The sequence below is a fragment of the Schistocerca gregaria genome, chromosome 7, assembly GCF_023897955.1.
Source record: "Schistocerca gregaria isolate iqSchGreg1 chromosome 7, iqSchGreg1.2, whole genome shotgun sequence".
Taxonomy (NCBI): Eukaryota; Metazoa; Arthropoda; class Insecta; order Orthoptera; family Acrididae; genus Schistocerca; species Schistocerca gregaria.
In genome coordinates, this window is record NC_064926.1 from 400,635,663 (window position 1) to 400,650,599 (window position 14,937).

Sequence of the window (14,937 nt, forward strand, 5' to 3'; positions counted from 1 at the left end):
TGAGGCTGATTGTTTGGTAAAGCATTGTATTTGAATGAAATATAGGTGAAGTAATATTAGTTGATGGATTTCTTTTGTTACCTTGCATTTGCCTGACAAACGTATTTACTTATAGATTGGTGTACAAACAGTCAAAGGGGCAAGATTCAGATTCTTTTATTTAATTGATGATTAGTTTCAGGTTACCTGAACCAATTTTCAAATCAAAGAAATACGTAGACAAAACGATATTATTCCGTAATAGCACGCAAGCCATGTTGGTATGTACATACACATGCACCAGAGTCAAGTTTTTCTATGAACATTAGCAAGACAGACATGCAATCTAAACACTGCTTGCATGCTATTACGAAAAATACCGTTTAGTCTGTTTGGATAATTTAAAAATACGTTGAGGTGACCGGAAAGTAGTCACCAATTAAATAAAATAGGTGAATCTACCGAGTTCTACTGTTTCTACGTCAAACTGGTTAATACAACTTGCTGTTCTGTTGTTAACCTAGCATGTTGGAAATCAATATTTTTTTCAGTTATAGAATGTTGTTTTCTGAACTGAAATACATATTTTTACGGGGCAGGCATATTCAAAAAATTAGTTTTTCAAAACATTGTTTGTAAATTATGTCACATACTTTAACGAACGCAGTCCTCTTCGTTTTTGTGACCTTTGAAAGGTATTTGCTTTGACGTGATCACCTTTCATAGAGCGTATTTACAGCGCACAACTATAGTCACTTACTAGATTCAAAACCGTGCAGTCACCTATCTGTCCGGTAGCGTTCGGATCTCTGGGTAGAAGATGGAGGGAAAATCTTGGAAGGATGAACGGGCTTTGACTGGTTCCGGCCACTCAGAATGCTAAGCGAGTTATTTCCGCTTGGAAAGACTCGTGGCCGCAACGAAGCCGCCTCCTTGTCCTGCTTTCGATACGACTGGATGTGCCGATTTGCCTCGTAGTATAGACACTTTCTCTTGTGATGCTAGAAGGGCGCATACAACCGAGTAAGCTTTGGAATACGATAAGATTGCTGCTCGTCTTTCACAGGCGCGCTTTAAGATCATGAAGACTTGGATTTCTTTTCACAATACATTTTGCAGTCGTAAAAGGCGCTGGAAATTTAAGTCTTTGCTCATATCTTCAACTTCTTGGCAACACGTGGGGGACAGTATCCATTTCTAAATTATCATCTAACGTTTCAAATTACTTAGCTCAATGCTCTTTCACACTGTTTCAGGACTTAATAATAATATTTTGTAATTTTTTGTTATGTATCACATTCTGGACGGGGGGGGGGGGGGGGGGGGGGGGGGGGGGACGTAAATCACATGGTGTGTTGAATTGTGTTCAACCATCAAGCACGTAATCCTGTGTATTAATTTTCATCATTATATGATTTTACCAATTTATTGTAGTCCTCTTTAAATATGTTCCATGTCTCCAGATGTCACTGAAGCCCATTCACTTCAATTGCATTTAAAGCTAATGTTAAATAGCCTGAATTAAATAATGCTATATACTACATCAGAATATTCCGCTATGCAAAAAAGTCTGGAACTTCGAGGCACAGGCCGTCAGACACAATCATAGAGATAATTTCTGTCACAAGATAGTGTAGGGCATATTTAACCCACACATATTATATTGTTGTTGCTGTTGTGGTTTCCAGTCCGAAAACTGGTTAAAGCATCTCTCCAAGCTACTCTATCATCTGCAAGCCTATTTATTTCCGAGTAAATGCTGCAACCTACATTCTTCTGCTTACTCTATCCATCTCTTGCTCTCCCTCCAACCCCCCCCCCCCCCCCCCCCCCCGGGCTCACCACTATTTGGCGGGTTCGTGCTTGGCTACCTCGGGGCCCAAGCCTTTGCAGCATTTTTTCCCTTCCGTGCTGCTTGTCTATTCTCTTACTATTCTTTTTCCCCTCTCTCGGGGAACATGTCTGGATTATTATTGGGAATGTTTCTCATTCTGTCGCTGACGTATGAACAGTTTCACCTTTGTTTTTCGCTCCCTTCTCCATCCTTTGTTTCCCTTTTCCTCTCGTTCCTCCGCTTCGGTGTTTGAGGATACTCTTTTTTCTTCTTCCTCCCTGTGCTCTCCTGAAGGCTGGCCCACGTGTCTGACGCGTAACAGGTGATTGGGTAACGCGAAATTCCCCACCCTGGGTCGACATGTAGGGTTCGCACATTCCCCCTGGTACAGGCCAGGCCCAGGGAGGGGTGACTGCCTGAGCTGTAACCTTCCCAAACTGCCGATTTGCCCCTCTGTCAGGTGTTCGGTAGGTGTGACCTGAGGTGTGAACAACTACCTAAGGAGGGTGCGGCTCCTTGTGAAGGGGGCCCCCTGTTGGAAGAAGTGCGCCGTCGGAGACGCTGGCAATCATGGGACACTTCCTCTCAATGACTCAACCATCTTCCCACTCAACGTCTACAAAACGCAAACGTAATGAGGCTAATGATTCATAGACCCTTCCAACTGCACCACAGTTTCTTGTGGTCTCACGTCCTGGAGATGGTCAGTCCTTTGCCATGGTAAATCCGTTTATTGTTCAGAATGTGTTGATGCAATTGCTGGCCCTCTGAAATCCTGATGTTGTTTACAGAAGTTTACAGAATGGCACTTTGCTTCTGGAGACCACTTCTGATTCTCAAGCACATCAACTGCCTCGCTTCTCCACGGTTACTCTGTTTGTGTTGAGGCCCATAGAACTTAGAATTCTTCCTGTGGTGTAATTTACACCAGGCTGCTCGACAGTCTAACCGAGGCTGAAATCCAATCTTATCTCTCTGATCAGGGCGTCATTGGCCGTCCATCGTGTAATGAAGACGGTAGATTCCTCCTTACTGCCCACTCGCACTCTCTTTCTCACCTTTCATAGAGTGGTGCTTCCGTTCAAGCTCAAAGTAGGCCGTGAAATTATCACAGTCTGGCTGTAAATTCTGAACCCGATGCGCTGGCTACCAGTGTCACCGTTTCAACCACACTAGAACGTCTTGTCGACACCCAGCCAAATGTGTAACCTGTGGTAGGGATACATATGAAGGCAATTGTTCGCCTCCTTCTCCCAGCTGTATTAACTGCAATGGCGGCCATGCCGCCTCCTCTCGGGGTTGTCTCTTGTATCTTGCTGATCGGGCTGTTCAAGATATCTGGGTAAAGGAAAAGTTTCCTTACTCAGTCACTCGCAATTTACTGGCTAGTCGCAAACCCTGCGTTCTCCCGTCTGGTACCTAGAGTTCTTGTTACCACTTCTCCATGAAGGACATGGCCATGCAGATTTGCGACCTCAAGTCCAGCTCTAAGGTTGTGAAATCGCCCAGTTGTGCAACAAGCCGTCAAACTCTCGCCTCAAGGGGCGTAGCCAACAGCTGTACAACTGGTAGGCCGGAAAGTACAGAAGGAGTACTCCCGTGAAGACTTGCTCCGTCCCTCCAGCCAAACAACACCTGAGTCTTCCTCTAAACGGAAAGGCTCGAAGAAGTCCATCAACCACTTTTCAACGTTGGACTACACAGAGCGACAGCACAAGCAAACTGATGCTTCTGTGAACCCCATGGAACAGGATCCTCCTGCTTCTGTGCCCTGTCGTAGCGACTCTTCCCCGGCTGTCATTTGGTAGCCGCAGATGTGACACCCCTACATCTCTTCCTCATCATAGCTCTCCTCCAATGGAACGTTCGTGGTCCCATAAAGATTATTTACGGCTGCTTTATCGCAGCGTCCCCTTATACTCTGCCTTTAGGAAACGAAATTGTGCCCTCACGATCACTTTGAGCTTTCACATTTATTACCAATTCGTTTTGACCTTCCCCCTGAGGTCGGCATTCCATCTCATGGGGGCATCGTGCTGCTCATACGGGATGACATTCATAGTCAACCCATCTCCCTGACTACCAATCTTCAAGCTGTTGCAGTTCACCTTCTCCTTCCCCACCTGACTTTTTCCTCTGTACTATTTATGTCCGTCTCTCATCCACTGCCAACAGGGAAGACTTCCTTCAACTTATTGGGCAGCTACCTCCCTCATTTTTGCTACTCGGTGACTTTAATGCTCATCATCCCCTTTGGGGTTCTCCCAGAATCTGTCAGAGGTGCCCTCTTGGCTGACCTTTTTAACCAACTTAACCTCTTCTGCCTTAACACTGGAGCACCCCCTTTCCTTTCCGACTCCTCACACACCTATTCCCGTTTGGACCTATCCTTGTGCAGTGCCCAGCTTGCCCCTCATCTTGAGTGGTCCGTTCTTTCTGACACCTACTCGAGCGACCATTTCCCATGTGCTGTCCATGTGCACGCCTAAATGGCAGCTTCCTAAGGCTGACTGGCAGCTTTACTCCTCCCTGGCGACCTTCGAAGAGCACTATTTCCCCAGTTGCGATGACCATGTGGAATATCTCACAAACGTTACCCTTACTGCTGCAGAGTGTTCCACTCCCCACACTTCCTCTTTACCATGTCGTGTCCCAGTCCCTTAGTGGACTGATGCATGTTGCGACGCAATTAGCGCACGGAGAAGTGCTCTCTGCGTTTTTAACAGCCAACCTATGATGGCGAACTGCCTTCATTATAAACAGATGCGTGCAAAGTGTCATTGAGTTCTTTGGGACATCAAAAAAGCTAGCTGGATTTCATTCATTAGATCTTTTAACAGTTCCCCCCCTTCATCTGTCGTGTGGGTCAAACTCCGACTGCTCTCTGGAACCAAGATCCATTCCCCAATTTCCAGCCTGACAGTAGCTAACGATGTCATTGTGGACCCTATTGCTATATCCAACACTTTGGGCCACCATTTGGGTAACTTTCGATCTCTTCCCATTATCACCCTGCCTTCGTCCATCGGAAACGAGTGGATGAGGCTCGGGCGATACCCTTCTCTTCTCCGAATCGTGAGTGCTACAATGCCGCTATTACTATGAGGGACCTAGATCATGCTCTCAGTTCATCCTGATCCTCCGGCTTCTACTAGTTTTTCCATCCTTCTATAAGCAACTGGTGTTATTATTTGTAGCTATGAGATAAAATTCCTTATGTGGCTGATCACTAAATGCATGAGGTCCACAATGAGCATTCTAATTTCAGTTGTCTTCTTTAACTCTGCTTGAACACCCCCCCCCCCCCCCCTTACTGCTCCGGACATGTCCGAAAGAACAGATACCATCTTAGTATATATATAGTCAAGGCTCACCGGCCACTTGACCATCGTCTTCTTCTGTGCGAATGCAAAAACCGTGCCCGAACTTTTACGGGAATCGGCAACGCGCCGCGAGTAATGAGTAATGAGTATAATGGCGAATGTAGTGCGGGACAATCTGAGAATGTGGGTTTCGCGGAAGGCGTGCTAGATATAAAGTCCTGCAGTCGCGCTGTCCTCTGTATCCTCGATGGCTCAGATGGATAGAGCGTCTGCCACGTAAGCAGGAGATCCCGGGGTCGAGTCCTGGTAGGGGCACACATTTTCATGTGTCCCCGTTGGCGTATGTCAACACCTGTAAGCAGCTAAGGGTGTTCATTTCATTGTAACTTGTTTCATCTTCCTTCCTCGATGTCCAGGTCTCCGCACCATATAGTGCAACGCTCCAGATGTAACATTTCGCAAGTCTTTTCCGCAGATATTTGTTTAGTGGCCCAGAAAGTAATTTCTGTTTCCTGTTGTGTCCTTCTTTTTTAAATGTATAACAATCCGTGCCTTATACACTTTTGTTTAAAAAATTAACAAAAAAGGGGTGGAAGGATTTGAGCAAAAAAAAAAAAATAAAAAAAATTACTGAACCTTCAAATCAAAACGTTTTTTAACTGAGTTATGTAACAAAAGTTAAAAAGTCGCGTTAACAAGAATTTTAGCACTGGTTGCTCTTGAATAAAAAAGGGTAATACTTAACATGTTTCATTTACAAAGTAACAATAAAGAACTAAGCACATGAACTGACCACTGAATACTCATCTTCTTCCATAATCTCACATTCGCAATGTTCTTTCTCCTCTTCCGCACCAGACGCTTCTTAGTGATGTTGCGATGTCATTAGAGTCTCTCTGTTTCATATCATTTTTCCCAAAATGTTTCTCTAATAATTTTGTTACATCTGTAATCATTTTGGGATTCACCGCACACCCAAGAGGTACTGGAGAAGGACTAACCAGACCACGTGATTTGCCTTTTTTGTAACGCCGAAAAGCCTGCTAACATCTGTATTACAAGCTGATTACCCAGCTACCAACATATTTGTATGAATTTGTTGCCAGTGATTCGGAAGAGTCTGCATTTCTACAAGGGGAAATCAAAATTGAACAAAAACATAGTAACAAATAGCCTTAACAAGCAGACAGCACGCAAGCAAACAGCGCAAGACGAATGCCGCTTACCGAGTCCTACGTTATGATTGTCTACTGGTGGTGTTGGTCACTTTGAAACAACACCTGCTTGGACTTGGCTCTTTTCTGAGCAAAGCCAGACATTTAAAAAACTTTTTAAACCATTTTCGTTCGTTTTTCACACTCAGTGAGACTACCATCAGCGCGGAAAATACTATAAGAAAACATCCATGTCAGAAAATCGAAAAAATGGACTTGATCACCTTTGATAACAAGCTCCTCATATATCTTTTGATTTGAGTATTATCGCATTTGACGACAAGAGTTATCCCTGAGCTTTTTTTAAGCGGAGAGCACGCTCCAGCGGACGTGCTGCCTCCTCTGGACAACTCTACTCCGTCCAGGCCTGACGACTTGGCCGCACCGCGCCGCAACCTCCAGGATATTTTGGAACAAAGGCTCGTTAGTGGTGCTCTCCTCGGAGCCGCAGATCACGCGAGCTGCTCGCCCCTCGATTCGCCCACGCGACCTACACTACAGGCGACGCAACCCTTGACCCAACGCGGCTCCAGAAATGTCCGTGCTCAACTGTGCGCTCTTTGTGAAGACCGTAGTAACACGTATCGCTGTCCCTGTTCAAATCTTTGAAGCGAGAACGTTTTTCGTACACCCACTGACATCAAACGTTAAGCACGTACTAAATCTTAATTAACCCCTTGAAATCCAGCTATGAGCATGAAATCTGGTGATGGCTCTAGACCTTCTCTCCTTATCGCCTTTCAATGCGATACATATTCTCTCCGAGGCTAGATAGCTTGTTGGAGACCTTGATTGTTGTGTATTTTGCGTGTGCAGGAACCGTTCCAACCTTGAAAGCACCCCACCGTCATTCTTTAAATGTCTATGAGGCAATGGTTCGCCCGAGGAAAGAGGAAGGACTCACTGGATACAGTAATGTGGTAGAACAAAAAACATTATAGTGTAGAAATCGATGCCGTGAGTGATGCACATTCCGACACACAGGCTATAGATAAAAGTAAAGTTTCCTAAATTACTTTTAACATTGCCATACATAATTTCATAGAATATATTCTTACAACTGTCACTACATTTAGAAAAAACTTACTGCTCAATATCAAATTATAACTATTTTCCATGAATCTGTTTTCAAATGAAATTCCAGAAAATCCGTTTCACATCTGTTGCTTAAATCACACTTCTAAACTACTTATTTCAGAAACAACAGTTGTGTACACTGAGAGCTAAAAGTAATGGGATGCCTCCTAATATCGTGTCGGACTTCCTTTTGCCCGGCATAGAGCAGCAACTCGACGTGGCGTGGTCTCAACAAGCCGCTGGAATTCCCATACACATATATTGAGCCGTGCTGCCTCTACAGCTGTCCATAATTGCGAAAGTGTTGTCGGTGCGTGACGTCACAGTACGTGGCTTGACATTACAACACACAGAGCTAAGAATAAAAATGCTACCTCAAGTTACAAAACAAAATTTGAAGGAATAAACAATCAGAATGTTTATGTGGAAATGTCCTGTAATTTTACGAACGTGAACTGACTAAATTCAAAGCTCTGAATGATACCTACGTAAATGGAAGACTGCACTGTGAGAATATAATCGTCTGCATAAGAAATGAAATCTAAAATGAACTTTACCTAACGTGAATCTGATATTAATTTTCAAGTGCAATGCTTAACTGTAAGTGACTTTATTCTTTCGTGACTGATGTTAAACTGGCCCTGATAAATTTTCACGGCTCACCAGTGGCAACGGAAGTTGCTATTGATCGAAGTCATGAATATTAAAAATGCAGATCAGCAGCAAACTAAATAAGGGAAATAAAAGTCTTGTGGAGTGCAGAGCAAGACTGGGCCAGTATTCTAAGCAGAGTGTGCTTTAGTTTTAGCCAATGTGTTTCGCTTAGTGCCATACGGTGGCACACATAGCCAGAAAATAAACTTTCAAATGGAAACAGTGGTACAACTTAAACATGTTAACTTGCTCAAAAGAAACTATTTTTTACAAGAAATATTACTCGGCCATGAGATTAATTACTGAGAAGGTAAAGAAGTGGTAAATCGTTAACTGTTGAGTAGGAGCCATGTGCCCTGGTAACTGTGCTTAATCACCTCTGAACAATGAGTCAAACTGATCCGAACCAACAAAGAAAAAAACCCACATTTCTCAAACGTATCATAAATTACGTGAAGGCAAGCAGTGCAGCAGCTATAGCGTCTCCAAATCCTCACTTCTCAAATTAATCTTTATCAAATCATATTTTCAAAATCTTATCTCTGTGTTCTGCAAGCTGTTTCCAGACCGCTCAGTAACATGACCAACATTCGACTCACACACTGTGTTCTTTTAGAATACTGCAGCAATGCTAAAGCTAATAGCAACTAAAGATCACACTGCGTGTAGTCACCTCTGTGACATAACATATCGACTACTGAAAATCTCTGTTTGAAAAATATCCAGTATACGTGAAGTATGACACACTGAATGAAAATACAATGCACATCAATTTTCTTGAACACCAAAAAGAAACAGAAACCTCACACGCAATAGGCAAAATTTATTTGTGCTTCACTGTCGTTTCCCATTGCTCTCAGTTCTCTCTTTCTCGCTCTTCTCAACTCTACAGTGCCTTGGATTGAAAACTAACGAACCAAAACATAACGAGCGCCTGCTTATGACTTATTGGCCCACCTTTGTGACAGCAGCATTTCCTCGGATTTAACAAGTCCGGATATATGTGGCATTAGATGTCTTTGCACAGGTCACGTAATTCCCGTAAATTACGGGCCGATAGCGTGTGCAAAAATATCATAGACATAATTCCGAAGACAGCAAGAGCCGACAAGTGTGAGAATTATCCCACAATCAGCTTAATAGATCATGCTTTCAAGTTGCTGACAGGAATGATATAGAGAAGAACGCGAAAGAAAATTGAGGATGTGTTACAGGGCGATCAGGTTTTCTTTATGAAAGGTGAAGGCACCAGCTTTTGATAATGGAAGCAAGACTGAAGAAAAACCAAAACAAATTAACAGGATTTTTCGACCTGGAAAAAGCGTTCGACAATGTCAGATGGTGCAAGATTTTCGAAATTCTGAGAAAAATATGGGTAATCTATAGGGAAAGACGGGTAATATACAATATGTACAAGAACCAAGATGGAAAAATGAGACTGAACGACCAAAGGCGAAGTGAGTAAGACAGGAGAGTTCTTTCGCACCTACTGTTCAAGAAGAAGCAATGAGGGAAATATAAGAAAGAAATTACAATGAAATCTGACCTTTTGCTGCTTACAGGCGTGCCTTCATCGTCTTTTTTCTCACATTAAATATTCGGTATTCTCGTGCCCGTTGCACCATAAATTCCTTTCATCTCCTCCGTGCGTGAATCTTTTAATCTTATAGCTTTTCTGTGGGGTCGTTCTGCCAGATACCCGAGTCCATTTCCATTAAACTTGTCCGAAAGAACAGATACTATCTTCATATAGATTAGGCTTACCAGCATATGACCTTCTTCACTATGGATGCACTCACGTTGGTCAAACTCTTACGGGAATTGGTAGATTGACTACCGCGAGTAATGAGTATGGTGGGCAGGGGCACTACATCTACATCTACATCTACATCCATACTCCGCAAGCCACCTGACGGTGTGTGGCGGAGGGTACCCTGAGTACCTCTATCAGTTCTCCCTTCTATTCCAGTCTCGTATTGTACGTGGAAAGAAGGATTGTCGGTATGCTTCTGTGTGGGCTCTAATCTCTCTGATTTTATCCTCAGCGTCTCTTCGCGAGATATACGTAGGAGGGAGCAATATACTGCTTGACTCTTCGGTGAAGGTATGTTCTCGAAACTTTAACAAAAGCCCGTACCGAGCTACTGAGCGTCTCTCCTGCAGAGTCTTCCACTGGAGTTTATCTATCATCTCCGTAACGCTTTCGCGATTACTAAATGATCCTGTAACGAAGCGCGCTGCTCTCCGTTGGATCTTCTCTATCTCTTCTATCAACCCTATCTGGAGCGGATCCCACACTGCTGAGCAGTATTCAAGCAGTGGGCGAACAAGCGTACTGTAACCTACTTCCTTTGTTGTCGGATTGCATTTCCTTAGGATTCTTCCGATGAATCTCAGTCTGGCATCTGCTTTACGGACGATCAACTTTATATGATCATTCCACACTACAAATGTAGTGTGTGGGCAGAAAGTGGGAAAGTGTGGGTCTCACTGGAAGCGTGCCAGAGATAAGTCCCTGCAGTCGCACTATCGTCTGTGTCCTCGCTGGCTCAGTCGGATTGAACGTCTCCCATGTAAGCAGTAAGTCCCGGGTTTGAGTCCCAGTAAGGATACACGTTTTTCAACTGTCCCTGTTGATATTTACCAACACCTGTAAGCAGCAAAATGTCTGATTTCATTGTAATTTCATTCTTCCAGAGCTGCAAGATCACCAATGGCATCTGTGCATATACCAGGTTCATATAACTATAAGAAAGGTTCACGAGTGGACTAAATTCAGGGTGAAGGTATATCAATCAGAAGATTCGCTGATGCCATTTCTATTCTGAGTGAAAGTGAAGAAGAATTACATGATATGTTCTATAGAACGAAGAGTCTAATGAGTATAGAATACGGGTTTGCAGTAAATCGAAGAAATACAGAAGTAATGAAGAGTAGCAGAAATGAAAACTACGAGAAACTTAACATCAGAACAGTGACTCACAAAATAGACGAAGTTTAGGAATTCTCCTACCTAGACAGCAAAATAACCCACGATGGATGGATAATGAAGACACAAAGTGCAGAGTAACAGAGTCAAGAAGGTATTTCTGGCCAAGAGCGGTGTTTCTAGTATCAAACATAAACCATAATTCGAGGAAGAAATTTTTGAGAATGTGCGTTTGGAGCACAGCAATGTTGGTACTGAGACATGGATTGTAGGGAAACCGGAACGCAGGAGAATCGAAGCATGAGAGGAGCGGTGCCACAGACGGATGTTGAAAATAAAGCGGAAAGTAAATGTTGCTTAGGAAAGCTCATTCAAATGAGCAATACAAAACGAGTACAATCTGTCTGCAAATAACCTTAGGCATATTTGCGAAAACTGTTATTTTGAGACGTCGCTTGTCAGACTGACGGCAGCAGACGCGAGGACCTTATAATTTCATCTTGACGCCGCACGGCGTTGCTCCCAAAGATAGAAACAAACAAGGGCATAGCTTCTATAACACACATAACATCGTAAATCCCTTACCACATTACATATGTTGTTTACAATAAGCGTCACACCGTCAAAGAAAAAATAAAGGGTAGAACACGCTATGAACCAAAACCTGTAATGGGACAGAAACGGAGATCGTACTTCCCCCCCCCCTTCCCTCCCCCTCCCAACTAATTCAGCATCTGTCTCATCTGTCCCCTACCCCACATTTAGTGCCACCTCTCCCATAGACCCCTCCCTATTCCTGTCCATCCCTATTCTACTCTGACACGGTTGGAAAATTTATTATTTTGCGATAAGGTTTCGCTTTTTGACAAGCCCCATCTGTTGACTCAATAGGTTGATGTTTGCTTGCTTTTCCTGGAAAATAGTAAGTAAAAACTGTAATGTCTTCATTTACAATTATTGCCTTGACACTGCTCTCACTCTCGATGGAATATTTGGACATTGTGCCCAGTGTGCTGTACGATCTTTGTTTACGTCCCATTACAGGTTTTGGCGCATAATGCATTCTGTTTTATTTTCTCGTTGACAATATGACGGTTATTGTACGAAACAGATGTAATGTGGTGAAGGATATTTACGATGTTTTGTGTATTCTGAAAGCTATGTCCTGGCTTATTTTTATTTTTGGGATCAACGCGATGTGGCGCCAAATTGAAATTATACGGTCCTAGAGTCTGCTGCCTTCAGTCTGGCATGTGACATCTCAAAATAACATCCTTTGCAAATACGCCTGACGGCATTTGCACATGAGATCGTACTTTGTTTTGCTCACATGTACGAGCTTTCCCAAGCATATTGTTAGTCCTTGTACTCAATATGTACTTTCATTCCTGATATTACATTGGCCTTGCAATATTTATATATACGACTTTCTAATTTATTCTTTTGTATGAATTTTGCCACTGTTATCTGATAAGATAACTTTTCGAAACGACTCATAAATAAAGTATTTAGTGTTGAAAAGGTTTCGATGGAATTACTACACGCCAAGTCTGGGTGGTCGCATATCTTACAAATGGATGACGGGTCGTCAGTCAAACGGAAGTATATCCTCCTTATTACTGTCTGTGCTTGGCGCGGCGCACGTTTAACAACCTTTCGTGTGGATGATGGCGTATCCAAACACTACAATCGACCTGATGTAACAAGAAACACGAGTCATCCGACCAGACAAAACGTTTCCATTCATCCACAGTCGAATATCGATGATTCCATTACCACTGAAATCGTAACTGATGATTTCGCGAAGTTCTGGTTGAAAATTACGAATTATTCAGGAACAAAGGAGACGAGTAATCGAAAGGCAGAAGCACTGCCTCATCGATAGGTACACAAGCCAAAGGAACAGAGTTTGGCTAGTTTTCAGAATGCACATCCTTTTTCTAGCTGTAGGTAAAAACATTCGTACACACACACATACACACACAGACACACACACCAATCTACCTACTTTGTGCTCAGTCGACTGCCAGCTCTTTACTGGTTCACAGTGAGTTTACTGGTGTGAGGTGGGGGTGCGGTGTGGAGTGAGAGATGGAGAGAGATGGGAGGCACGGAGGGGGTTGGAGGGAAGCGTCTAGATGCTCGTAGGAGAGTGGGGAGACGTCTGTGGGTTAGCTAGGAGTGCAGCTAAATGGGGGCGGTGGCTGACGGCTGCACATTAGATTTCGTAGACTAGGGCTTGAGGTAACAGCACGCAACTAGCTAATGTGGGGACACAAATTGGGGTGGGGGTACTGCAGCATGGGATAGTGTACACAAACCCACGAGTGCACATGCGCGAGAACGCGCGCGCGAGCGCCACACACACACACACACACACACACACACACACACACACACACACACACACACACACACTATTGGGTGGGGGTGGGAGGCAGGGAGTTACCTCAGGTTTAGTCCAGGAAGGTTACGGAAGCAAAGGATAGCTCCCACCTGTGCAGCTCAGAAAAGCTGGTAGTGGTGGAGAGGATCCAGACGGCATGGGTCACCAAGCAGCCATCAAAATCTCAAATGCCGCTCTCTGCTGCATGTTCTGTCACTGGGTGATCCACCTTGTTTTTGGCAACACTTTGGCGGTGGCCATTCATTCTCGTTCATAGCTTGTTGGTTATCACACCAATATAAAATGCTGTGCAGTGATTGCTGAAGAACTGGTATATAACATGGCTGCTTCCACATATGACTCAGCCTCTGATGGGATAGGATAAGCCAGTGAGGGACTGGAGTAGATGGTGCTGGGTGGGTGGATTGGGCAGGTCAAGCATCTGGGTCTTTCACATAGGGACGATTCCTGTGAGAGGAGATTGGAGTAGGAGTAGCATAGGGATGGACTGGAATATTGTGAAGGTTGGGTAGGTGGCGGAACGCCACTTTGAGAGGGGTTGGAAGTATCTTGGATAGGATGTCCCTCATTTCATGGCATAATGATAGATAATCAAAACCCTGACAAAGGATATGGTTCAGTCATTCAAGTCTGGGGTCATATTGGGCGACAAGAAGGGTGCTTCTTTGTGGTTGGTTCTTGGGATGGATGTGAGGTCTGTGTGTTGTGAGGATATAGCACAGGAATTCTATTTGTGAATTAAGTCTGGAAGGTATTGTCTATAAAGGCCTTCGTGAGGCCTTCAGCATACTGAATGAGGGAGTTCTCATCACTACAGATGAGTCTACTATGGATGGCCAGGCTGTATTGGAGAGATATTTTGGTGTGGAAGGGGTGGCAGCGGCCAAAGTGCAGGTTCTGTTGGTGATTGGTGGATTTTATATGGATGGAGGTGTTGATGGAGCCATCTGGGAGGAGGAGATCGACATCTAGCTAGGTGGCATTGTGGCTGGAGGAGCATTAGGTGAACTGGAGACAATTTACCTGGTCCTCCTCGATCTATCACAGGCTTATCCTACACCATCAGAGGTTGGGGCACCTGTAGCCAAGTTTTACACCAGCTCTGGTTTTACATTGGTATGACAACAAACCAGCTGTTGATTTCGTTATGCCAACATGGGGACACCTAGGGGTTATCTGCAGTTAGGTGTGTACGTCCAATCCTTCATGCTTTCAGCGTCTTTTAACTATTTTCCATGGATTCCGTAACTCGATAACTGTCGACGAGCTTCGCCTTTTGCGAGATACTTGTTTCCAGGCTCGGAGACATTACAATCTACCCTCTGTCAAAGTCTCTTATGAAAGTCGCTTTACCATTTCTCTTATGACAGTAGATTTTCCATTTGCGGTCCATATCGTCCCTGGATAGTTTTGCCATTCATCTCTTCTCTGCTTACATACTTTCGTTATCGCGTTTCGAGCCCCCAACGCCATCAGAGGATGGGCATAGATAATGATGTTTGGATCATCAGTGTATCATG